Source organism: Phyllobates terribilis, unplaced genomic scaffold (assembly GCF_046119375.1).
Source record: "Phyllobates terribilis strain yellow unplaced genomic scaffold, ASM4611937v1 Scaffold_249__1_contigs__length_2872098, whole genome shotgun sequence".
In the NCBI taxonomy this organism is placed as follows: Eukaryota; Metazoa; Chordata; class Amphibia; order Anura; family Dendrobatidae; genus Phyllobates; species Phyllobates terribilis.
In genome coordinates this window covers 401442-425613 of record NW_027363009.1, presented here as the reverse complement: position 1 = coordinate 425613, position 24172 = coordinate 401442, and the positions used below count along the sequence as shown (strand labels likewise).

Genomic DNA, 24172 nt, shown 5'->3' with positions numbered 1-24172 from the left:
CACGACCGCCGGGCCTATCCCCGACGCCGGCGTCATGCAAAAGGAGGTGCAGAGATCACGTGGGCCCACATGATCCCGCAGGTCCTGCATGGAGACGCCGACATCACAGAGACGCCCGGACAGCTCGCAGCGCGCACGCGCACAGGTCCGGTCTGCTACATAAGGGGACAAGATGTTTAACTGGACTAGTATATCAACATAGGCAATCATGGCTCTGTCTAAGGCTCAAAGTGTGTATATCATACAACACAATAATTCTTGGGTAACACTGCCATAGTAATATTGTGCGATTCGAAGTGATCAATGCAATCAAGGATGCAGATATAACAATAAGGCAAGCATATACAGTTAACATGGTACATAGAAGATACATAAAAGTGAATCAGGCTCGTAATTAGTCACCATTGACCTCTCAAATATATATAACATTAAAAATATATACCATGACAACTGTATTACTAAATCAAAGAAATAATAATAATAAAAAATGATCATCTCCGAATCACACAACAAGCATGCGATCCCAATAAGGAATGCAAACTGTATGGTCGCATGATTAACACACGGGAACTGCACAAACAGAACCATGGTGACAGATTGACGTCCTGAAAAGCGAATGATAACATCCCACAATTAGTGCATAATATGCACAAAATGTAATACTAATAAATCACAATGAATGATGATATTGTAGCCAACAACTCGGTCCTGCATCCAATAATATGTCATATCCAAGGGAGTGTTTCTTATTGATGAATGAAAGCGGCCACCACCCGAAGGGATAAAAGACGGACCAGATGGAATTATACTGTGAAAAATAAAATCAAGAATTAAAAAATTAAAAACAATACTATCGTATGTTGCAGGTGGAGAAAGATCAAAGAAACGGGACAAAACTAAGATTTTCATTTAATCCATTGGGGCATACCGTCCCCAACCTCCAAATCCATTTGGACTCAAGTTGAGCTAAGCGCTGGCCAAGTTTACCCCCCCGAATACCATATTTAAGTAAGTCAATACCCCTAACCTTTAACAGTGAGCTATCACAATCATGACAGAGTTTGAAGTGACGTGGTATTGTCCTGAGGGTGGAGGTGTCCATGCAGTCGATGGCTGCCGAGATGCCCAATACATGTTCCCTCACTCTGACCTTCAGTTGGCGTGTAGTTAGGCCAACATAGATTAGTCCACAAGGACAAGTCGCATAATAAATAACATAGCGTGAGGTACATGTAATACGGCTCCTGATGTCAAAAATCCTAGTACCAGCCGAATTTGTAAAATTGGTACTTTTTACCATATTAGGGCAGGCTACACATCGACCGCAAGGAAAACTTCCACACTCAGGACCGGAGGCATCAAAGATTGTTGTAGTTCTCAATTCAGTCTGATAATGACTGTGAACTAATCTGTCACGCAAATTTTGGGACCGACGTATAGTGATAGAGGGACGATTTGGAAGGATTTTAGACAGTATGGGATCTACCAATAAAATTGGCCAAGCCTTAGTCAAACAGTCTCTCATACGTCCAAATTGGCTGTGATAGTTAGTTATGAACCTTACTCTGTCATCAACTTTTGGGCATTTCTGCTTATATAGTAGCTCATGTCGGTTGGAATATTTAGCACGATGATAAGCTTTTTTTATCATACGCCTACTGTAACCTCTCTCATAAAACCTTTCCTTCAGATCCTCAGACTTCTCAACAAAATCTCTATCATTGGAGCAGAGTCTACGTAGGCGCAGAAATTGGCCTGTCGGTACGGATTGAATCATATAGGGAGGATGAGAGGATTTGGCGTGAAGTAACATATTTGTAGAAGTTTCCTTCCTATAGATACTAGTCTGCAGAGTATTATCACGATCCCTAGTCAGGGTCACATCCAGAAAATTTACTGTATCCCTATCCCACGTAAATGTAATCCGAATATTCATCGCATTTTTGTTGAGGGAATCTATAAATAGAAGTAGATCCTCTACTGGTCCCTGCCAGATCAGCAGAATGTCATCAATGTACCGCGTCCAAAATGGGACACAGTCCATTGACGACTGCCGATCCGGCAGGGTGAGGTCCCTCTCCCACAGCCCCAGGAAGAGGTTAGCATAGGCTGGCGCAAAAGCTGCACCCATAGCAGTACCCTGGAGCTGTAGGTAGAAGGACCTTTTGAACGTAAAAAAGCTGTGGGTAAGGGCAAACTCTAAGAGTTCCATCACCAACTTAATCATATCACTAGAAAGGTTTGACATATGGAGAAAGAAAGCACAGGCCCTAAGGCCATCTGGATGTTTAATGCTTGTATAGAGAGACTCCACATCCCCCGTCACTAGGATCATTTCTGAGTTCAAGCTCAACCCATCAATTCTTCTCAATAAGTCCCCAGTGTCCAATAGGAATGAAGGTAAGCTCTCTACCAATGGCTGCAGTTTACTATCTATCCAACGGCTAACCTTCTCCAAATAATTACCTGCCCCTGAGATGATGGGGCGGCCTGGAGGTACAGACAAGTTTTTGTGCACTTTCGGCAACATATAGAATGTGGACACCATCGGTTCAGTAACAAGTAATGCCGAAGCCAGCTCCTTGGTGATGACGCCATTGTCTGCGGCCCGATTAATAATCTGAGATAGTTGTAAAGAAAAGGAAGCCAGAGGATTGAATGTTAACCGTTTATAGCAAGTTTTATTATTTAGCTGACCAAAGGCCTCCTTCTCATACATCTCCTTGGGCCACAGTACAATGTTGCCACCCTTGTCAGCTGGCTTCAGCAATACATCGGGGAGATTTTGTAAAAATCGTAGACGTACACGCTCATTTCTGGTAAGATTCTCATTTTGTATATGACATGGAATACGTTCAAACTCCCTTGTTACGACTTGAACAAATAAATCAATATTAGCACAAGTGGACAGTGGGGGAAATTTTTTTGATTTAGTCCTAATTGACGGAGGAATCTTACCTCCTTCTTCACTATTGTGTTCACTGGCAAGTTCCTCCAAAGTTCGTAGTGCTAGTTGCTCTTCTTCTGTTGGAAATAAATTGAATAATTTATCATTAAAATAAAATTTTTTGAGCAACAGAGACCTAGCGAATAGGTGGAGGTCTTTAATGCCAGTGAACACATCAAAATTACTTTTTGGTGAAAAGGACAAACCCTTATATAGTAATTTCAAATCAATATCAGTCAATTCATAACTACTTAGGTTAATTACCTTATTCTGCCCACCGTCCACTTGTCTATACTGTCTACGTCTATAGGGGTGAAAGTTGGTATTGCGTGTCCTTTTCAGGCTGAGTCCCGATCTTGTGGTAATTGATGAGGACGACATGCCTGAAGATTCACTGAGAGATGACAGTGATGTAATGGAAGTGGAACGTTGTGCAGATGAAGATGGCATAGTAGTCTTCCTCCAATTATATACCATATTGGAGGCAAAATCGCGTTGATCTCTTGACATTTTCGAAGTCTGAATGTCATGAACTTTCTTGACACATATATCAAGATTTTTTTCTATTTTTGCATTAAATTCCAAAAGTTTATCGGATGGGCAGGTAGTTTTGAGCTTGTTTTGTGCTTCATCAATACATACGTCAAGAGCCAAAATAGTTTTAGTATTATTTTCGATCAATAACTGCATGAGTCCTAAAGAGCAGGTGTTACATAGATTCTCCCAATTAGAGATGAAGTCCTTATCATCTACTATAAAAGTGGGGATCACCCGTACTCTTAGCCCTCTCGGAATTAATTTGCCGGTGATGTACCTCTGAAGAAAAGCCCTATTCCACCACAACTTAGTCCGCTTTATAAGTAAGTCCTGTATGGACTGGACTTGATTGTCCCAATCTTGATCATTCTCCACCTGCTGCCCAGCACCACCCATGCCAAACACCTGATCCATTTGGCAGAGCCAGGACTGTTCCTTGGCTCTAAAATCCATCACTGTTGAAAATAAGATAACCGTGCAAAACACGGAAAGAGTAAATATACATACAGTTTCCAACCGGTGCATAATCACAGAAGTATAGGAGTAGAACAATTGACACCTATGGAAAATGATAAGGGAAAATCGCCCAACATGGAGATCAAATCAAAGAAAACAAGCGATCAAAGAGACCCAAAAGTAAATTGGTAAGTATAAAAATTAACTTTTATTAAATATTTCATAAGATAAAAGATATCAGACAAAAAGTGGTGCAAAGCACATACAATGTAAAGAATCCATCATACTGGAGGACTAGCTAGGTTCATAGTGTAAAAGTATAGCACTGTGGCCCATAAAGTTATCATCACAATCTCAAATGGTCACAGGTAGAGTCTCAAGAGAAGCTATATTGTGAGTATAATGTATTACCTAATGAATTTACCTCCAGCTTCAACCACCAAGACAAAGAGATGGAGAAAGAATGTATAAAATATATATATATATATACCTGGACTCAGAATAGGGACCATATGAAACTTGACATGTGAACCACGCGTCCACCCCAACGCGCGTTTCGGCGCTGCCTTCTTCAGGGGGCATGTATCCCCTCCGGCGGTGTGTCATTTTAAATGATAGCCAGCCAATCCGGGATAAGACAAGGACCTAAGATGACGCGTGCAGCGTCACGACCGCCGGGCCTATCCCCGACGCCGGCGTCATGCAAAAGGAGGTGCAGAGATCACGTGGGCCCACATGATCCCGCAGGTCCTGCATGGAGACGCCGACATCACAGAGACGCCCGGACAGCTCGCAGCGCGCACGCGCACAGGTCCGGTCTGCTACATAAGGGGACAAGATGTTTAACTGGACTAGTATATCAACATAGGCAATCATGGCTCTGTCTAAGGCTCAAAGTGTGTATATCATACAACACAATAATTCTTGGGTAACACTGCCATAGTAATATTGTGCGATTCGAAGTGATCAATGCAATCAAGGATGCAGATATAACAATAAGGCAAGCATATACAGTTAACATGGTACATAGAAGATACATAAAAGTGAATCAGGCTCGTAATTAGTCACCATTGACCTCTCAAATATATATAACATTAAAAATATATACCATGACAACTGTATTACTAAATCAAAGAAATAATAATAATAAAAAATGATCATCTCCGAATCACACAACAAGCATGCGATCCCAATAAGGAATGCAAACTGTATGGTCGCATGATTAACACACGGGAACTGCACAAACAGAACCATGGTGACAGATTGACGTCCTGAAAAGCGAATGATAACATCCCACAATTAGTGCATAATATGCACAAAATGTAATACTAATAAATCACAATGAATGATGATATTGTAGCCAACAACTCGGTCCTGCATCCAATAATATGTCATATCCAAGGGAGTGTTTCTTATTGATGAATGAAAGCGGCCACCACCCGAAGGGATAAAAGACGGACCAGATGGAATTATACTGTGAAAAATAAAATCAAGAATTAAAAAATTAAAAACAATACTATCGTATGTTGCAGGTGGAGAAAGATCAAAGAAACGGGACAAAACTAAGATTTTCATTTAATCCATTGGGGCATACCGTCCCCAACCTCCAAATCCATTTGGACTCAAGTTGAGCTAAGCGCTGGCCAAGTTTACCCCCCCGAATACCATATTTAAGTAAGTCAATACCCCTAACCTTTAACAGTGAGCTATCACAATCATGACAGAGTTTGAAGTGACGTGGTATTGTCCTGAGGGTGGAGGTGTCCATGCAGTCGATGGCTGCCGAGATGCCCAATACATGTTCCCTCACTCTGACCTTCAGTTGGCGTGTAGTTAGGCCAACATAGATTAGTCCACAAGGACAAGTCGCATAATAAATAACATAGCGTGAGGTACATGTAATACGGCTCCTGATGTCAAAAATCCTAGTACCAGCCGAATTTGTAAAATTGGTACTTTTTACCATATTAGGGCAGGCTACACATCGACCGCAAGGAAAACTTCCACACTCAGGACCGGAGGCATCAAAGATTGTTGTAGTTCTCAATTCAGTCTGATAATGACTGTGAACTAATCTGTCACGCAAATTTTGGGACCGACGTATAGTGATAGAGGGACGATTTGGAAGGATTTTAGACAGTATGGGATCTACCAATAAAATTGGCCAAGCCTTAGTCAAACAGTCTCTCATACGTCCAAATTGGCTGTGATAGTTAGTTATGAACCTTACTCTGTCATCAACTTTTGGGCATTTCTGCTTATATAGTAGCTCATGTCGGTTGGAATATTTAGCCCGATGATAAGCTTTTTTTATCATACGCCTACTGTACAATATAGCTTCTCTTGAGACTCTACCTGTGACCATTTGAGATTGTGATGATAACTTTATGGGCCACAGTGCTATACTTTTACACTATGAACCTAGCTAGTCCTCCAGTATGATGGATTTTTTACATTGTATGTGCTTTGCACCACTTTTTGTCTGATATCTTTTATCTTATGAAATATTTAATAAAAGTTAATTTTTATACTTACCAATTTACTTTTGGGTCTCTTTGATCGCTTGTTTTCTTTGATTTGATCTCCATGTTGGGCGATTTTCCCTTATCATTTTCCATAGGTGTCAATTGTTCTACTCCTATACTTCTGTGATTATGCACCGGTTGGAAACTGTATGTATATTTACTCTTTCCGTGTTTTGCACGGTTATCTTGTTTTCAACAGTGATGGATTTTAGAGCCAAGGAACAGTCCTGGCTCTGCCAAATGGATCAGGTGTTTGGCATGGGTGGTGCTGGGCAGCAGGTGGAGAATGATCAAGATTGGGACAATCAAGTCCAGTCCATACAGGACTTACTTATAAAGCGGACTAAGTTGTGGTGGAATAGGGCTTTTCTTCAGAGGTACATCACCGGCAAATTAATTCCGAGAGGGCTAAGAGTACGGGTGATCCCCACTTTTATAGTAGATGATAAGGACTTCATCTCTAATTGGGAGAATCTATGTAACACCTGCTCTTTAGGACTCATGCAGTTATTGATCGAAAATAATACTAAAACTATTTTGGCTCTTGACGTATGTATTGATGAAGCACAAAACAAGCTCAAAACTACCTGCCCATCCGATAAACTTTTGGAATTTAATGCAAAAGTAGAAAAAAATCTTGATATATGTGTCAAGAAAATTCATGACATTCAGACTTCGAAAATGTCAAGAGATCAACGCGATTTTGCCTCCAATATGGTATATAATTGGAGGAAGACTACTATGCCATCTTCATCTGCACAACGTTCCACTTCCATTACATCACTGTCATCTCTCAGTGAATCTTCAGGCATGTCGTCCTCATCAATTACCACAAGATCGGGACTCAGCCTGAAAAGGACACGCAATACCAACTTTCACCCCTATAGACGTAGACAGTATAGACAAGTGGACGGTGGGCAGAATAAGGTAATTAACCTAAGTAGTTATGAATTGACTGATATTGATTTGAAATTACTATATAAGGGTTTGTCCTTTTCACCAAAAAGTAATTTTGATGTGTTCACTGGCATTAAAGACCTCCACCTATTCGCTAGGTCTCTGTTGCTCAAAAAATTTTATTTTAATGATAAATTATTCAATTTATTTCCAACAGAAGAAGAGCAACTAGCACTACGAACTTTGGAGGAACTTGCCAGTGAACACAATAGTGAAGAAGGAGGTAAGATTCCTCCGTCAATTAGGACTAAATCAAAAAAATTTCCCCCACTGTCCACTTGTGCTAATATTGATTTATTTGTTCAAGTCGTAACAAGGGAGTTTGAACGTATTCCATGTCATATACAAAATGAGAATCTTACCAGAAATGAGCGTGTACGTCTACGATTTTTACAAAATCTCCCCGATGTATTGCTGAAGCCGGCTGACAAGGGTGGCAACATTGTACTGTGGCCCAAGGAGATGTATGAGAAGGAGGCCTTTGGTCAGCTAAATAATAAAACTTGCTATAAACGGTTAACATTCAATCCTCTGGCTTCCTTTTCTTTACAACTATCTCAGATTATTAATCGGGCCGCAGACAATGGCGTCATCACCAAGGAGCTGGCTTCGGCATTACTTGTTACTGAACCGATGGTGTCCACATTCTATATGTTGCCGAAAGTGCACAAAAACTTGTCTGTACCTCCTGGCCGCCCCATCATCTCAGGGGCAGGTAATTATTTGGAGAAGGTTAGCCGTTGGATAGATAGTAAACTGCAGCCATTGGTAGAGAGCTTACCTTCATTCCTATTGGACACTGGGGACTTATTGAGAAGAATTGATGGGTTGAGCTTGAACTCAGAAATGATCCTAGTGACGGGGGATGTGGAGTCTCTCTATACAAGCATTAAACATCCAGATGGCCTTAGGGCCTGTGCTTTCCTTCTCCATATGTCAAACCTTTCTAGTGATATGATTAAGTTGGTGATGGAACTCTTAGAGTTTGCCCTTACCCACAGCTTTTTTACGTTCAAAGGGTCCTTCTACCTACAGCTCCAGGGTACTGCTATGGGTGCAGCTTTTGCGCCAGCCTATGCTAACCTCTTCCTGGGGCTGTGGGAGAGGGACCTCACCCTGCCGGATCGGCAGTCGTCAATGGACTGTGTCCCATTTTGGACGCGGTACATTGATGACATTCTGCTGATCTGGCAGGGACCAGTAGAGGATCTACTTCTATTTATAGATTCCCTCAACAAAAATGCGATGAATATTCGGATTACATTTACGTGGGATAGGGATACAGTAAATTTTCTGGATGTGACCCTGACTAGGGATCGTGATAATACTCTGCAGACTAGTATCTATAGGAAGGAAACTTCTACAAATATGTTACTTCACGCCAAATCCTCTCATCCTCCCTATATGATTCAATCCGTACCGACAGGCCAATTTATGCGCCTACGTAGACTCTGCTCCAATGATAGAGATTTTGTTGAGAAGTCTGAGGATCTGAAGGAAAGGTTTTATGAGAGAGGTTACAGTAGGCGTATGATAAAAAAAGCTTATCATCGTGCTAAATATTCCAACCGACATGAGCTACTATATAAGCAGAAATGCCCAAAAGTTGATGACAGAGTAAGGTTCATAACTAACTATCACAGCCAATTTGGACGTATGAGAGACTGTTTGACTAAGGCTTGGCCAATTTTATTGGTAGATCCCATACTGTCTAAAATCCTTCCAAATCGTCCCTCTATCACTATACGTCGGTCCCAAAATTTGCGTGACAGATTAGTTCACAGTCATTATCAGACTGAATTGAGAACTACAACAGTCTTTGATGCCTCCGGTCCTGAGTGTGGAAGTTTTCCTTGCGGTCGATGTGTAGCCTGCCCTAATATGGTAAAAAGTACCAATTTTACAAATTCGGCTGGTACTAGGATTTTTGACATCAGGAGGCGTATTACATGTACCTCACGCTATGTTATTTATTATGCGACTTGTCCTTGTGGACTAATCTATGTTGGCCTAACTACACGCCAACTGAAGGTCAGAGTGAGGGAACATGTATTGGGCATCTCGGCAGCCATCGACTGCATGGACACCTCCACCCTCAGGACAATACCACGTCACTTCAAACTCTGTCATGATTGTGATAGCTCACTGTTAAAGGTTAGGGGTATTGACTTACTTAAATATGGTATTCGGGGGGGTAAACTTGGCCAGCGCTTAGCTCAACTTGAGTCCAAATGGATTTGGAGGTTGGGGACGGTATGCCCCAATGGATTAAATGAAAATCTTAGTTTTGTCCCGTTTCTTTGATCTTTCTCCACCTGCAACATACGATAGTATTGTTTTTAATTTTTTAATTCTTGATTTTATTTTTCACAGTATAATTCCATCTGGTCCGTCTTTTATCCCTTCGGGTGGTGGCCGCTTTCATTCATCAATAAGAAACACTCCCTTGGATATGACATATTATTGGATGCAGGACCGAGTTGTTGGCTACAATATCATCATTCATTGTGATTTATTAGTATTACATTTTGTGCATATTATGCACTAATTGTGGGATGTTATCATTCGCTTTTCAGGACGTCAATCTGTCACCATGGTTCTGTTTGTGCAGTTCCCGTGTGTTAATCATGCGACCATACAGTTTGCATTCCTTATTGGGATCGCATGCTTGTTGTGTGATTCGGAGATGATCATTTTTTATTATTATTATTTCTTTGATTTAGTAATACAGTTGTCATGGTATATATTTTTAATGTTATATATATTTGAGAGGTCAATGGTGACTAATTACGAGCCTGATTCACTTTTATGTATCTTCTATGTACCATGTTAACTGTATATGCTTGCCTTATTGTTATATCTGCATCCTTGATTGCATTGATCACTTCGAATCGCACAATATTACTATGGCAGTGTTACCCAAGAATTATTGTGTTGTATGATATACACACTTTGAGCCTTAGACAGAGCCATGATTGCCTATGTTGATATACTAGTCCAGTTAAACATCTTGTCCCCTTATGTAGCAGACCGGACCTGTGCGCGTGCGCGCTGCGAGCTGTCCGGGCGTCTCTGTGATGTCGGCGTCTCCATGCAGGACCTGCGGGATCATGTGGGCCCACGTGATCTCTGCACCTCCTTTTGCATGACGCCGGCGTCGGGGATAGGCCCGGCGGTCGTGACGCTGCACGCGTCATCTTAGGTCCTTGTCTTATCCCGGATTGGCTGGCTATCATTTAAAATGACACACCGCCGGAGGGGATACATGCCCCCTGAAGAAGGCAGCGCCGAAACGCGCGTTGGGGTGGACGCGTGGTTCACATGTCAAGTTTCATATGGTCCCTATTCTGAGTCCAGGTATATATATATATATATTTTATACATTCTTTCTCCATCTCTTTGTCTTGGTGGTTGAAGCTGGAGGTAAATTCATTAGGTAATACATTATACTCACAATATAGCTTCTCTTGAGACTCTACCTGTGACCATTTGAGATTGTGATGATAACTTTATGGGCCACAGTGCTATACTTTTACATTATGAACCTAGCTAGTCCTCCAGTATGATGGATTTTTTACATTGTATGTGCTTTGCACCACTTTTTGTCTGATATCTTTTATCTTATGAAATATTTAATAAAAGTTAATTTTTATACTTACCAATTTACTTTTGGGTCTCTTTGATCGCTTGTTTTCTTTGATTGCATTGCCATGTAATGTAATGTAATGCAATGCTATCTATCTAGCTCTCCCTCTATACTTCCTTTTGGATAAACAGACATATTAGGCAAGCATTTTGGAGCTTTCACCTAAATAACTACAGGTGGTGAGATAAGCTGCACAATATAATTGACCTTTCAGTATATTGTTGCACACACACCATCTATTTAGGAAATGCCCTTGTTATCAACAGCAGCCTTTTAAACTCACCTGAGCTAACAGGTATGTGAGCTGGTTACTCTGCTGCGCTTAAAATTTCTTTTTTGGTTTGCTACAATGCCTTTTCTGAAACGTTGTCTCCCTCTGCTGGAACACTGACTTCTTTCATTTAATGCCTGCAGACTATAAAAGAGAAACCAACCCAAAAAGTTTGGTTGATTAGTCTGTGGCATTCTTTTAAACTGTTGCTTATGGCGGTCTCTGTGAGCTTCTCAGTGACATTCAGCCATCCAGGTATCCCGCCTGCAGTAGACGGAATGTGGCAATGGAACGCTGGCTGCGCGTGTCATAATAGGCTCTGAGCCTTTATATACCTGCGCACAGCAGCAGCCACCTTCAGTCTGCTGCTGGACAGCCAGCAGCAGCAGCAGGAGAGGTAATTAATCAGCAACCCTCCTGCTAAGGGTAGACAGCTGCTCGTTCCACCCCCCCCCGCCTTAATTGGTTCTCCTCCCTTCCAACGGTGTTGAGGCGGGTGGGAACAGCCAGGGGTTGAGGGTACTGTGCTAAAAGAGGTGGAGTTATGCAGATCTAAAACGCGTGGATTGCAGCAGCAGCAAGCCGAAAAGTGCAGGCATGTGAGGGATCTAGAGGTTGACAGCATGTCTTCTTAACGGGAGTCCAGGTGGCCATCTCCACAAATGGACTTTTCAGAATCCTTGGGTGGCACCGTAGTCGGAAACCAATTCTGGTTATCGCTTCTCGGCCTTTTGGCTAAGATCAAGTGTAGTATCTGTTCTTATCAGTTTAATATCTGATACGTCCCCTATCTGGGGACCATATATTAAATGGATTTTTAGAACAGGGAGATGGAAAAAGAGCTTGCTCTGTCCACTCCACGCATTGACCTGGTATTGCAGTATCTCCAGGACCGGTGCACCCCTTCTTTAATGCAGTTTCTAAAATCAGAAAGAATTGAATTCAATGCTTTTTGTTCATTTTGCTTGTTTGTCGGATTTTGGGATGGACTCTTTGGCTTTGCTTTTCTTCTCCTCATTGGATTTTTCATGTTAAAAGTTGCAGAAGCCAGATGACAAGCTCATTTTGGTTCAACTTCAGCAACTGTGCATTGCATTGCCATGTAATGTAATGTAATGCAATGCTATCTATCTAGCTCTCCCTCTATACTTCCTTTTGGATAAACAGACATATTAGGCAAGCATTTTGGAGCTTTCACCTAAATAACTACAGGTGGTGAGATAAGCTGCACAATATAATTGACCTTTCAGTATATTGTTGCACACACACCATCTATTTAGCAAATGCCCTTGTTATCAACAGCAGCCTTTTAAACTCACCTGAGCTAACAGGTATGTGAGCTGGTTACTCTGCTGCGCTTAAAATTTCTTTTTTGGTTTGCTACAATGCCTTTTCTGAAACGTTGTCTCCCTCTGCTGGAACACTGACTTCTTTCATTTAATGCCTGCAGACTATAAAAGAGAAACCAACCCAAAAAGTTTGGTTGATTAGTCTGTGGCATTCTTTTAAACTGTTGCTTATGGCGGTCTCTGTGAGCTTCTCAGTGACATTCAGCCATCCAGGTATCCCGCCTGCAGTAGACGGAATGTGGCAATGGAACGCTGGCTGCGCGTGTCATAATAGGCTCTGAGCCTTTATATACCTGCGCACAGCAGCAGCCACCTTCAGTCTGCTGCTGGACAGCCAGCAGCAGCAGCAGCAGGAGAGGTAATTAATCAGCAACCCTCCTGCTAAGGGTAGACAGCTGCTCGTTCCACCCCCCCCCCGCCTTAATTGGTTCTCCTCCCTTCCAACGGTGTTGAGGCGGGTGGGAACAGCCGGGGGTTGAGGGTAATGTGCTAAAAGAGGTGGAGTTATGCAGATCTAAAACGCGTGGATTGCAGTAGCAGCAAGCCGAAAAGTGCAGGCATGTGAGGGATCTAGAGGTTGACAGCATGTCTTCTTAACGGGAGTCCAGGTGGCCATCTCCACAAATGGACTTTTCAGAATCCTTGGGTGGCACCGTAGTCGGAAACCAATTCTGGTTATCGCTTCTCGGCCTTTTGGCTAAGATCAAGTGTAGTATCTTTCGAAAAGGCGGTTTTGGATGTTGGCCGCCCTAGTAGATTGATACATTATGCACACTGGGGTTTAGGCGCTTGTTAGTACGCCAGGTGGCTAATATAGTCATCTGGTGGAAAGCATGGCCCCCCAGGATCGACGCCATTGGGCCGGGGAAGATCGAAAGCCCGAAGTGTGAAGTGCCCCAGGAGTGGTGACCCTGGGGTGCCTTAACTCACTGGGATTGGGAACCCCACTTGAGTTTATGGCACATTTGCACAAGCACTTCAAATTTTCTTTCTTCGCACACACCCTTATTCCGGGCCTTCTGGCCTTAGGATGGGGAATTTTTCAATTCCCGGTCGAAGGTCCGGGCAGTATTATACTGTGAAACCTTCACTATTTATTTAATTTCTTTGTCACTGTGTGTCCACTTATTCACGTGTGTCACGTCCTACTAGGATTTTGTCGGGATGCGGTTCCCTTACGGGTTCCTCTCTTGGCAGGTCTAGGGGGGGAGTGTGTGGCCATCAGGTTCCGCTCCCCCCTGAACCCCCCTGGCTCTCCTCTTTCGGGAGGAGAGCGTTGTTGGCTCCCCTCTTCCGGGAGGGGAGCACAGTCTTTGGCTCCCAGTGCCTTGCTCCGGTGAGAACTCGGGCAGGTGCTGGGGGTAAGATTGGGTCGCCTCTGGCTTCGGCTGGAGGTGGCTTTTTGTCCCTGTTCCTCGCTGTGGCCTTTTGGCTCGGAGGGACGGGGAATGGTTTGGGGGACCCTTCTCCTTTTGGAGAGGGTTTCAAGAAGACCAGCATCCTAGTGCACTTTTTTTGTGGCACTTGTCACTTTTTTAAGCGCACTCGGGTTTTGTACACGAATTCGGGCTTTCGATAAAAAAAAAAAATCTGTTCTTATCAGTTTAATATCTGATACGTCCCCTATCTGGGGACCATATATTAAATAGATTTTTAGAACAGGGAGATGGAAAAAGAGCTTGCTCTGTCCACTCCACGCATTGACCTGGTATTGCAGTATCTCCAGGACCGGTGCACCCCTTCTTTAATGCAGTTTCTAAAATCAGAAAGAATTGAATTCAATGCTTTTTGTTCATTTTGCTTGTTTGTCGGATTTTGGGATGGACTCTTTGGCTTTGCTTTTCTTCTCCTCATTGGATTTTTCATGTTAAAAGTTGCAGAAGCCAGATGACAAGCTCATTTTGGTTCAACTTCAGCAACTGTGCATTGCATTGCCATGTAATGTAATGTAATGCAATGCTATCTATCTAGCTCTCCCTCTATACTTCCTTTTGGATAAACAGACATATTAGGCAAGCATTTTGGAGCTTTCACCTAAATAACTACAGGTGGTGAGATAAGCTGCACAATATAATTGACCTTTCAGTATATTGTTGCACACACACCATCTATTTAGCAAATGCCCTTGTTATCAACAGCAGCCTTTTAAACTCACCTGAGCTAACAGGTATGTGAGCTGGTTACTCTGCTGCGCTTAAAATTTCTTTTTTGGTTTGCTACAATGCCTTTTCTGAAACGTTGTCTCCCTCTGCTGGAACACTGACTTCTTTCATTTAATGCCTGCAGACTATAAAAGAGAAACCAACCCAAAAAGTTTGGTTGATTAGTCTGTGGCATTCTTTTAAACTGTTGCTTATGGCGGTCTCTGTGAGCTTCTCAGTGACATTCAGCCATCCAGGTATCCCGCCTGCAGTAGACGGAATGTGGCAATGGAACGCTGGCTGCGCGTGTCATAATAGGCTCTGAGCCTTTATATACCTGCGCACAGCAGCAGCCACCTTCAGTCTGCTGCTGGACAGCCAGCAGCAGCAGCAGCAGGAGAGGTAATTAATCAGCAACCCTCCTGCTAAGGGTAGACAGCTGCTCGTTCCACCCCCCCCCCCGCCTTAATTGGTTCTCCTCCCTTCCAACGGTGTTGAGGCGGGTGGGAACAGCCGGGGGTTGAGGGTACTGTGCTAAAAGAGGTGGAGTTATGCAGATCTAAAACGTGTGGATTGCAGCAGCAGCAAGCCGAAAAGTGCAGGCATGTGAGGGATCTAGAGGTTGACAGCATGTCTTCTTAACGGGAGTCCAGGTGGCCATCTCCACAAATGGACTTTTCAGAATCCTTGGGTGGCACCGTAGTCGGAAACCAATTCTGGTTATCGCTTCTCGGCCTTTTGGCTAAGATCAAGTGTAGTATCTGTTCTTATCAGTTTAATATCTGATACGTCCCCTATCTGGGGACCATATATTAAATGGATTTTTAGAACAGGGAGATGGAAAAAGAGCTTGCTCTGTCCACTCCACGCATTGACCTGGTATTGCAGTATCTCCAGGACCGGTGCACCCCTTCTTTAATGCAGTTTCTAAAATCAGAAAGAATTGAATTCAATGCTTTTTGTTCATTTTGCTTGTTTGTCGGATTTTGGGATGGACTCTTTGGCTTTGCTTTTCTTCTCCTCATTGGATTTTTCATGTTAAAAGTTGCAGAAGCCAGATGACAAGCTCATTTTGGTTCAACTTCAGCAACTGTGCATTGCATTGCCATGTAATGTAATGTAATGCAATGCTATCTATCTAGCTCTCCCTCTATACTTCCTTTTGGATAAACAGACATATTAGGCAAGCATTTTGGAGCTTTCACCTAAATAACTACAGGTGGTGAGATAAGCTGCACAATATAATTGACCTTTCAGTATATTGTTGCACACACACCATCTATTTAGCAAATGCCCTTGTTATCAACAGCAGCCTTTTAAACTCACCTGAGCTAACAGGTATGTGAGCTGGTTACTCTGCTGCGCTTAAAATTTCTTTTTTGGTTTGCTACAATGCCTTTTCTGAAACGTTGTCTCCCTCTGCTGGAACACTGACTTCTTTCATTTAATGCCTGCAGACTATAAAAGAGAAACCAACCCAAAAAGTTTGGTTGATTAGTCTGTGGCATTCTTTTAAACTGTTGCTTATGGCGGTCTCTGTGAGCTTCTCAGTGACATTCAGCCATCCAGGTATCCCGCCTGCAGTAGACGGAATGTGGCAATGGAACGCTGGCTGCGCGTGTCATAATAGGCTCTGAGCCTTTATATACCTGCGCACAGCAGCAGCCACCTTCAGTCTGCTGCTGGACAGCCAGCAGCAGCAGCAGCAGGAGAGGTAATTAATCAGCAACCCTCCTGCTAAGGGTAGACAGCTGCTCGTTCCACCCCCCCCCCCCGCCTTAATTGGTTCTCCTCCCTTCCAACGGTGTTGAGGCGGGTGGGAACAGCCGGGGGTTGAGGGTACTGTGCTAAAAGAGGTGGAGTTATGCAGATCTAAAACGCGTGGATTGCAGCAGCAGCAAGCCGAAAAGTGCAGGCATGTGAGGGATCTAGAGGTTGACAGCATGTCTTCTTAACGGGAGTCCAGGTGGCCATCTCCACAAATGGACTTTTCAGAATCCTTGGGTGGCACCGTAGTCGGAAACCAATTCTGGTTATCGCTTCTCGGCCTTTTGGCTAAGATCAAGTGTAGTATCTGTTCTTATCAGTTTAATATCTGATACGTCCCCTATCTGGGGACCATATATTAAATGGATTTTTAGAACAGGGAGATGGAAAAAGAGCTTGCTCTGTCCACTCCACGCATTGACCTGGTATTGCAGTATCTCCAGGACCGGTGCACCCCTTCTTTAATGCAGTTTCTAAAATCAGAAAGAATTGAATTCAATGCTTTTTGTTCATTTTGCTTGTTTGTCGGATTTTGGGATGGACTCTTTGGCTTTGCTTTTCTTCTCCTCATTGGATTTTTCATGTTAAAAGTTGCAGAAGCCAGATGACAAGCTCATTTTGGTTCAACTTCAGCAACTGTGCATTGCATTGCCATGTAATGTAATGTAATGCAATGCTATCTATCTAGCTCTCCCTCTATACTTCCTTTTGGATAAACAGACATATTAGGCAAGCATTTTGGAGCTTTCACCTAAATAACTACAGGTGGTGAGATAAGCTGCACAATATAATTGACCTTTCAGTATATTGTTGCACACACACCATCTATTTAGCAAATGCCCTTGTTATCAACAGCAGCCTTTTAAACTCACCTGAGCTAACAGGTATGTGAGCTGGTTACTCTGCTGCGCTTAAAATTTCTTTTTTGGTTTGCTACAATGCCATTTCTGAAACGTTGTCTCCCTCTGCTGGAACACTGACTTCTTTCATTTAATGCCTGCAGACTATAAAAGAGAAACCAACCCAAAAAGTTTGGTTGATTAGTCTGTGGCATTTTTTTAAACTGTTGCTTATGGCGGTCTCTGTGAGCTTCTCAGTGACATTCAGCCATCCAGGTATCCCGCCTGCAGTAGACGGAATGTGGCAATGGAACGCTGGCTGCGCGTGTCATAATAGGCTCTGAGCCTTTATATACCTGCGCACAGCAGCAGCCACCTTCAGTCTGCTGCTGGACAGCCAGCAGCAGCAGCAGCAGGAGAGGTAATTAATCAGCAACCCTCCTGCTAAGGGTAGACAGCTGCTCGTTCCACCCCCCCCCCCCCCGCCTTAATTGGTTCTCCTCCCTTCCAACGGTGTTGAGGCGGGTGGGAACAGCCGGGGGTTGAGGGTACTGTGCTAAAAGAGGTGGAGTTATGCAGATCTAAAACGCGTGGATTGCAGCAGCAGCAAGCCGAAAAGTGCAGGCATGTGAGGGATCTAGAGGTTGACAGCATGTCTTCTTAACGGGAGTCCAGGTGGCCATCTCCACAAATGGACTTTTCAGAATCCTTGGGTGGCACCGTAGTCGGAAACCAATTCTGGTTATCGCTTCTCGGCCTTTTGGCTAAGATCAAGTGTAGTATCTGTTCTTATCAGTTTAATATCTGATACGTCCCCTATCTGGGGACCATATATTAAATGGATTTTTAGAACAGGGAGATGGAAAAAGAGCTTGCTCTGTCCACTCCACGCATTGACCTGGTATTGCAGTATCTCCAGGACCGGTGCACCCCTTCTTTAATGCAGTTTCTAAAATCAGAAAGAATTGAATTCAATGCTTTTTGTTCATTTTGCTTGTTTGTCGGATTTTGGGATGGACTCTTTGGCTTTGCTTTTCTTCTCCTCATTGGATTTTTCATGTTAAAAGTTGCAGAAGCCAGATGACAAGCTCATTTTGGTTCAACTTCAGCAACTGTGCATTGCATTGCCATGTAATGTAATGTAATGCAATGCTATCTATCTAGCTCTCCCTCTATACTTCCTTTTGGATAAACAGACATATTAGGCAAGCATTTTGGAGCTTTCACCTAAATAACTACAGGTGGTGAGATAAGCTGCACAATATAATTGACCTTTCAGTATATTGTTGCACACACACCATCTATTTAGCAAATGCCCTTGTTATCAACAGCAGCCTTTTAAACTCACCTGAGCTAACAGGTATGTGAGCTGGTTACTCTGCTGCGCTTAAAATTTCTTTTTTGGTTTGCTACAATGCCTTTTCTGAAACGTTGTCTCCCTCTGCTGGAACACTGACTTCTTTCATTTAATGCCTGCAGACTATAAAAGAGAAACCAACCCAAAAAGTTTGGTTGATTAGTCTGTGGAATTCTTTTAAACTGTTGCTTATGGCGGTCTCTGTGAGCTTCTCAGTGACATTCAGCCATCCAGGTATCCCGCCTGCAGTAGACGGAATGTGGCAATGGAACGCTGGCTGCGCGTGTCATAATAGGCTCTGAGCCTTTATATACCTGCGCACAGCAGCAGCCACCTTCAGTCTGCTGCTGGACAGCCAGCAGCAGCAGCAGCAGGAGAGGTAATTAATCAGCAACCCTCCTGCTAAGGGTAGACAGCTGCTCGTTCCACCCCCCCCCCCGCCTTAATTGGTTCTCCTCCCTTCCAACGGTGTTGAGGCGGGTGGGAACAGCCGGGGGTTGAGGGTACTGTGCTAAAAGAGGTGGAGTTATGCAGATCTAAAACGCGTGGATTGCAGCAGCAGCAAGCCGAAAAGTGCAGGCATGTGAGGGATCTAGAGGTTGACAGCATGTCTTCTTAACGGGAGTCCAGGTGGCCATCTCCACAAATGGACTTTTCAGAATCCTTGGGTGGCACCGTAGTCGGAAACCAATTCTGGTTATCGCTTCTCGGCCTTTTGGCTAAGATCAAGTGTAGTATCTGTTCTTATCAGTTTAATATCTGATACGTCCCCTATCTGGGGACCATATATTAAATGGATTTTTAGAACAGGGAGATGGAAAAAGAGCTTGCTCTGTCCACTCCACGCATTGACCTGGTATTGCAGTATCTCCAGGACCGGTGCACCCCTTCTTTAATGCAGTTTCTAAAATCAGAAAGAATTGAATTCAATGCTTTTTGTTCATTTTGCTTGTTTGTCGGATTTTGGGATGGACTCTTTGGCTTTGCTTTTCTTCTCCTCATTGGATTTTTCATGTTAAAAGTTGCAGAAGCCAGATGACAAGCTCATTTTGGTTCAACTTCAGCAACTGTGCATTGCATTGCCATGTAATGTAATGTAATGCAATGCTATCTATCTAGCTCTCCCTCTATACTTCCTTTTGGATAAACAGACATATTAGGCAAGCATTTTGGAGCTTTCACCTAAATAACTACAGGTGGTGAGATAAGCTGCACAATATAATTGACCTTTCAGTATATTGTTGCACACACACCATCTATTTAGCAAATGCCCTTGTTATCAACAGCAGCCTTTTAAACTCACCTGAGCTAACAGGTATGTGAGCTGGTTACTCTGCTGCGCTTAAAATTTCTTTTTTGGTTTGCTACAATGCCTTTTCTGAAACGTTGTCTCCCTCTGCCGGAACACTGACTTCTTTCATTTAATGCCTGCAGACTATAAAAGAGAAACCAACCCAAAAAGTTTGGTTGATTAGTCTGTGGCATTCTTTTAAACTGTTGCTTATGGCGGTCTCTGTGAGCTTCTCAGTGACATTCAGCCATCCAGGTATCCCGCCTGCAGTAGACGGAATGTGGCAATGGAACGCTGGCTGCGCGTGTCATAATAGGCTCTGAGCCTTTATATACCTGCGCACAGCAGCAGCCACCTTCAGTCTGCTGCTGGACAGCCAGCAGCAGCAGCAGCAGGAGAGGTAATTAATCAGCAACCCTCCTGCTAAGGGTAGACAGCTGCTCGTTCCACCCCCCCCCCGCCTTAATTGGTTCACCTCCCTTCCAACGGTGTTGAGGCGGGTGGGAACAGCCGGGGGTTGAGGGTACTGTGCTAAAAGAGGTGGAGTTATGCAGATCTAAAACGCGTGGATTGCAGCAGCAGCAAGCCGAAAAGTGCAGGCATGTGAGGGATCTAGAGGTTGACAGCATGTCTTCTTAACGGGAGTCCAGGTGGCCATCTCCACAAATGGACTTTTCAGAATCCTTGGGTGGCACCGTAGTCGGAAACCAATTCTGGTTATCGCTTCTCGGCCTTTTGGCTAAGATCAAGTGTAGTATCTGTTCTTATCAGTTTAATATCTGATACGTCCCCTATCTGGGGACCATATATTAAATGGATTTTTAGAACAGGGAGATGGAAAAAGAGCTTGCTCTGTCCACTCCACGCATTGACCTGGTATTGCAGTTTCTCCAGGACCGGTGCACCCCTTCTTTAATGCAGTTTCTAAAATCAGAAAGAATTGAATTCAATGCTTTTTGTTCATTTTGCTTGTTTGTCGGATTTTGGGATGGACTCTTTGGCTTTGCTTTTCTTCTCCTCATTGGATTTTTCATGTTAAAAGTTGCAGAAGCCAGATGACAAGCTCATTTTGGTTCAACTTCAGCAACTGTGCATTGCATTGCCATGTAATGTAATGTAATGCAATGCTATCTATCTAGCTCTCCCTCTATACTTCCTTTTGGATAAACAAACATATTAGGCAAGCATTTTGGAGCTTTCACCTAAATAACTACAGGTGGTGAGATAAGCTGCACAATATAATTGACCTTTCAGTATATTGTTGCACACACACCATCTATTTAGCAAATGCCCTTGTTATCAACAGCAGCCTTTTAAACTCACCTGAGCTAACAGGTATGTGAGCTGGTTACTCTGCTGCGCTTAAAATTTCTTTTTTGGTTTGCTACAATGCCTTTTCTGAAACGTTGTCTCCCTCTGCTGGAACACTGACTTCTTTCATTTAATGCCTGCAGACTATAAAAGAGAAACCAACCCAAAAAGTTTGGTTGATTAGTCTGTGGCATTCTTTTAAACTGTTGCTTATGGCGGTCTCTGTGAGCTTCTCAGTGACATTCAGCCATCCAGGTATCCCGCCTGCAGTAGACGGAATGTGGCAATGGAACGCTGGCTGCGCGTGTCATAATAGGCTCTGAGCCTTTATATACCTGCGCACAGCAGCAGCCACCTTCAGTCTGCTGCTGGACAGCCAGCAGCAGCAGCAGCAGGAGAGGTAATTAATCAGCAACCCTCCTGCTAAGGGTAGACAGCTGCTCGTTCCACCCCCCCCCGCCTTAATTGGTTCTCCTCCCTTCCAACGGTGTTGAGGCGGGTGGGAACAGCCGGGGGTTGAGGGTACTGTGCTAAAAGAGGTGGAGTTAGGCAGATCTAAAACGCGTGGATTGCAGCAGCAGCAAGCCGAAAAGTGCAGGCATGTGAGGGATCTAGAGGTTGACAGCATGTCTTCTTAACGGGAGTCCAGGTGGCCATCTCCACAAATGGACTTTTCAGAATCCTTGGGTGGCACCGTAGTCGGAAACCAATTCTGGTTATCGCTTCTCGGCCTTTTGGCTGAGATCAAGTGTAGTATCTGTTCTTATCAGTTTAATATCTGATACGTCCCCTATCTGGGGACCATATATTAAATGGATTTTTAGAACAGGGAGATGGAAAAAGAGCTTGCTCTGTCCACTCCACGCATTGACCTGGTATTGCAGTATCTCCAGGACCGGTGCACCCCTTCTTTAATGCAGTTTCTAAAATCAGAAAGAATTGAATTCAATGCTTTTTGTTCATTTTGCTTGTTTGTCGGATTTTGGGATGGACTCTTTGGCTTTGCTTTTCTTCTCCTCATTGGATTTTTCATGTTAAAAGTTGCAGAAGCCAGATGACAAGCTCATTTTGGTTCAACTTCAGCAACTGTGCATTGCATTGCCATGTAATGTAATGTAATGCAATGCTATCTATCTAGCTCTCCCTCTATACTTCCTTTTGGATAAACAGACATATTAGGCAAGCATTTTGGAGCTTTCACCTAAATAACTACAGGTGGTGAGATAAGCTGCACAATATAATTGACCTTTCAGTATATTGTTGCACACACACCATCTATTTAGCAAATGCCCTTGTTATCAACAGCAGCCTTTTAAACTCACCTGAGCTAACAGGTATGTGAGCTGGTTACTCTGCTGCGCTTAAAATTTCTTTTTTGGTTTGCTACAATGCCTTTTCTGAAACGTTGTCTCCCTCTGCTGGAACACTGACTTCTTTCATTTAATGCCTGCAGACTATAAAAGAGAAACCAACCCAAAAAGTTTGGTTGATTAGTCTGTGGCATTCTTTTAAACTGTTGCTTATGGCGGTCTCTGTGAGCTTCTCAGTGACATTCAGCCATCCAGGTATCCCGCCTGCAGTAGACGGAATGTGGCAATGGAACGCTGGCTGCGCGTGTCATAATAGGCTCTGAGCCTTTATATACCTGCGCACAGCACCAGCCACCTTCAGTCTGCTGCTGGACAGCCAGCAGCAGCAGCAGCAGGAGAGGTAATTAATCAGCAACCCTCCTGCTAAGGGTAGACAGCTGCTCGTTCCACCCCCCCCCCCCCCGCCTTAATTGGTTCTCCTCCCTTCCAACGGTGTTGAGGCGGGTGGGAACAGCCGGTGGTTGAGGGTACTGTGCTAAAAGAGGTGGAGTTATGCAGATCTAAAACGCGTGGATTGCAGCAGCAGCAAGCCGAAAAGTGCAGGCATGTGAGGGATCTAGAGGTTGACAGCATGTCTTCTTAACGGGAGTCCAGGTGGCCATCTCCACAAATGGACTTTTCAGAATCCTTGGGTGGCACCGTAGTCGGAAACCAATTCTGGTTATCGCTTCTCGGCCTTTTGGCTAAGATCAAGTGTAGTATCTGTTCTTATCAGTTTAATATCTGATACGTCCCCTATCTGGGGACCATATATTAAATGGATTTTTAGAACAGGGAGATGGAAAAAGAGCTTGCTCTGTCCACTCCACGCATTGACCTGGTATTGCAGTATCTCCAGGACCGGTGCACCCCTTCTTTAATGCAGTTTCTAAAATCAGAAAGAATTGAATTCAATGCTTTTTGTTCATTTTGCTTGTTTGTCGGATTTTGGGATGGACTCTTTGGCTTTGCTTTTCTTCTCCTCATTGGATTTTTCATGTTAAAAGTTGCAGAAGCCAGATGACAAGCTCATTTTGGTTCAACTTCAGCAACTGTGCATTGCATTGCCATGTAATGTAATGTAATGCAATGCTATCTATCTAGCTCTCCCTCTATACTTCCTTTTGGATAAACAGACATATTAGGCAAGCATTTTGGAGCTTTCACCTAAATAACTACAGGTGGTGAGATAAGCTGCACAATATAATTGACCTTTCAGTATATTGTTGCACACACACCATCTATTTAGCAAATGCCCTTGTTATCAACAGCAGCCTTTTAAACTCACCTGAGCTAACAGGTATGTGAGCTGGTTACTCTGCTGCGCTTAAAATTTCTTTTTTGGTTTGCTACAATGCCTTTTCTGAAACGTTGTCTCCCTCTGCTGGAACACTGACTTCTTTCATTTAATGCCTGCAGACTATAAAAG

General features: G+C 43.5%; 9 non-coding genes and 1 pseudogene across 9 annotated transcripts; all 10 read left to right on the top strand.

Moving 5' to 3' along the window:
- Nucleotides 1–12054: 12054 nt before the first annotated feature.
- Nucleotides 12055–12245, top strand: LOC141218572 (U2 spliceosomal RNA). Its single transcript, XR_012287268.1, has one exon. It is a non-coding gene; the product is annotated as a U2 spliceosomal RNA (small nuclear RNA).
- Nucleotides 12246–13365: 1120 nt separating this feature from the next.
- On the top strand, nucleotides 13366–13457 carry LOC141218425 (U2 spliceosomal RNA; annotated as a pseudogene).
- A 789-nt stretch (nucleotides 13458–14246) lies between these two features.
- LOC141218349 (U2 spliceosomal RNA) lies at nucleotides 14247–14430 on the top strand. Its single transcript, XR_012287100.1, has one exon. It is a non-coding gene; the product is annotated as a U2 spliceosomal RNA (small nuclear RNA).
- A 1121-nt stretch (nucleotides 14431–15551) lies between these two features.
- Nucleotides 15552–15742, top strand: LOC141218571 (U2 spliceosomal RNA). Its single transcript, XR_012287267.1, has one exon. It is a non-coding gene; the product is annotated as a U2 spliceosomal RNA (small nuclear RNA).
- Nucleotides 15743–16864: 1122 nt separating this feature from the next.
- LOC141218570 (U2 spliceosomal RNA) lies at nucleotides 16865–17055 on the top strand. Its single transcript, XR_012287266.1, has one exon. It is a non-coding gene; the product is annotated as a U2 spliceosomal RNA (small nuclear RNA).
- A 1124-nt stretch (nucleotides 17056–18179) lies between these two features.
- LOC141218569 (U2 spliceosomal RNA) lies at nucleotides 18180–18370 on the top strand. Its single transcript, XR_012287265.1, has one exon. It is a non-coding gene; the product is annotated as a U2 spliceosomal RNA (small nuclear RNA).
- Nucleotides 18371–19491: 1121 nt separating this feature from the next.
- On the top strand, nucleotides 19492–19682 carry LOC141218567 (U2 spliceosomal RNA). The gene has a single exon (XR_012287263.1). It is a non-coding gene; the product is annotated as a U2 spliceosomal RNA (small nuclear RNA).
- Nucleotides 19683–20802: 1120 nt separating this feature from the next.
- On the top strand, nucleotides 20803–20993 carry LOC141218099 (U2 spliceosomal RNA). The gene has a single exon (XR_012286861.1). It is a non-coding gene; the product is annotated as a U2 spliceosomal RNA (small nuclear RNA).
- A 1119-nt stretch (nucleotides 20994–22112) lies between these two features.
- Nucleotides 22113–22303, top strand: LOC141218148 (U2 spliceosomal RNA). The gene has a single exon (XR_012286908.1). It is a non-coding gene; the product is annotated as a U2 spliceosomal RNA (small nuclear RNA).
- Nucleotides 22304–23427: 1124 nt separating this feature from the next.
- LOC141218566 (U2 spliceosomal RNA) lies at nucleotides 23428–23618 on the top strand. The gene has a single exon (XR_012287262.1). It is a non-coding gene; the product is annotated as a U2 spliceosomal RNA (small nuclear RNA).
- The last annotated feature ends 554 nt before the right edge of the window (nucleotides 23619–24172 follow it).